Below are 2158 nucleotides of genomic sequence, written 5' to 3'. Positions count from 1 at the left end.
TTTAAAAGGCTCTAGCATGGACAGTATTTAAATTTAGTTACAAACTACAATATATTTGAATGGAAACTGAATGACGGCCACAGTTGTGGTTGACTAGGTCACTTGGAATCTGTTTATTATTAGTGCTTTAAAGTGCCTTTTTGGATCAAGACCATTCTACTCTACTGGATAGTTTTTCGATAGTTTGAGATTTAAGAGTATGTTCCATTTCTCTGGAGTTATTTTTACACTACTTTTTAAAAAACATGTATTATATCCAGAAGTAAAGAATAAAAAACATTTAGTACTTAATCTCAGTAATTTCTCCTTTGTTGAGTATTGTACATCTTCTCAGCCATCTCCCATTCATTCTACTTGCTCACTGAATTGTAGTTGGAGAGATTAAAATAATTTACTCAATGCTACTAGGCAATACAGTTTCAGGATCAGTTTTCAGGATTTCCATCCATCTTCCTAAAACTTCAAATCCTTACAGGCATAGCTACACCCCAAATCTTGGAATCTGTCAGCACCAGATCTTTTTAGTAGATATTACGAAATGGCCTCATGCTTTGAGGATTGATAAAAACAGCCTCAACTGAGAGAAGTCTTGAGAAAGTCATACATATATATAGGAATCCTGGTGGTGTAGTGGTTAAGTGCTACGGCTGCTAACCAAAGGGTGGGCAGTTCGAATTCACCAGGCACTCCTTGGAAACTCTAGTGGGCAGTTCTACTCTGTCCTCTAGGGTCGCTATGAGTTGGAATCGACTCATTGGCACTGGGTTTGGTTTTTTTTGGTTATATGTATATATAAAACCAAAAGAAACAGTAAGAGTCAATCCATGGAAGGCTGCTGAAAAAGCAAAGTGGAGGACAAGAGCGAGTAAAGGTTATTTGTGGTAAGAAATACTGGGGGTAGGACTTGGGCTTTTTGTTAATCCCCATTTCAAATTAACTCTCAGTTAGATATGACCCAAAGTCATCTCACTTTATCTGCTCTTGGCAAGTAAAAATGATGATAATAATGTTGTTGTTGTTAGCTACCATCAAGTCAGTTCTGACCCATAGTGACCCTATGCAGAATAGAATGAAACACTGCCCGGTCCTTCATCATCCTCATGATTGTTGTTGTACTTGAGCCCATTGTTGCACCCACTGTGTCAATCCACCACATTGAGAGTCTTCCTCTTTTCCACTGACACTGTACTTTACTAAACATGATGTCCTTCTCCAGGGACTGATCCCTCCTGGCAAAATGTCCAAAGTATGTAAGACGCAGTTTCACCATCCTTGTTTCTAAGAAGCATTCTGGCTGTACTTCTTCCAAGACAGATTTGTTCGTTCTTTTGGCAGTTTATGGTATATTCAATATTCTTCCCCAACACAACAATTCAAAGGCATCAATTCTTCTTTGGTCTTCCTTATTCATTGTCCTACTTTAACATGCGTATGATGAGATTGAAATTATCATGGCTTGGGTCAGGCGCACCTCAGTCTTCAAGGTGACATCTTTGCTTTTCAACACTTTAAAGTGGTCCTTCGCAGCAGGTTTGCCAATACAATGTGTCTTTTGATATCTTTTTTTTTTTTTAAATTGTGCTTTAAGTGAAAGTTTTCAGTTCAAAAAGATATGGAACGCTTCATGAATTTGCATGTCATCCTTGGGCAGGGGCTGTGGTAATCTCTCTATCGTTCCAATTTTAGTATATCTCCTACCAAAGTGAGCACCATCTTTTGATTTCTTGACTGCTGCTTCTTTGGCTGTTGATTGTGGATCCAAGCAAAATGAAATCCTTGACAACTTCGATCTTTCCTCCATTTACCATGTTGTTGCTTATCGGGCTAGTTATGAGGATTGTGTTTTCTTTATGTTGAAGCATAATCCATACTGAAGGCTGTGGTCTTTGATCTTCCTAAGTGCTTCATTAGCAAGTCCTCTTCACTTTCAGCAATTAAGGTTGTGTCATCTACATAACACAGGTTGTTAATGAATCTTCCTCCAATTCTGATGCCACATTCTTCTTCAAATAGTCCAGCTTCTCAGGTTATTTGCTCAATATACAGGTTGAACAGGTATGGTGAAAGATACAACCCTGACGCACACCTTTCCTGACTTTAAACCACTCAGTACCCCCTTGTTCTATCTTAACAACTGCCTCTTAAGCTATGTACAGGT

The 2158-nt window shown here is 38.6% G+C and overlaps 1 pseudogene; it reads right to left on the bottom strand.

Moving 5' to 3' along the window:
- Window positions 1-1606: 1606 nt before the first annotated feature.
- LOC126077623 (uncharacterized) lies at window positions 1607-1707 on the bottom strand (annotated as a pseudogene).
- Between the last annotated feature and the right edge of the window lie 451 nt (window positions 1708-2158).

This window comes from Elephas maximus, chromosome 5, assembly GCF_024166365.1.
Source record: "Elephas maximus indicus isolate mEleMax1 chromosome 5, mEleMax1 primary haplotype, whole genome shotgun sequence".
Taxonomy (NCBI): Eukaryota; Metazoa; Chordata; class Mammalia; order Proboscidea; family Elephantidae; genus Elephas; species Elephas maximus.
The sequence above is the reverse complement of the archived record's forward strand: the minus strand, read 5'-3'. Positions and strand labels throughout refer to the sequence as shown.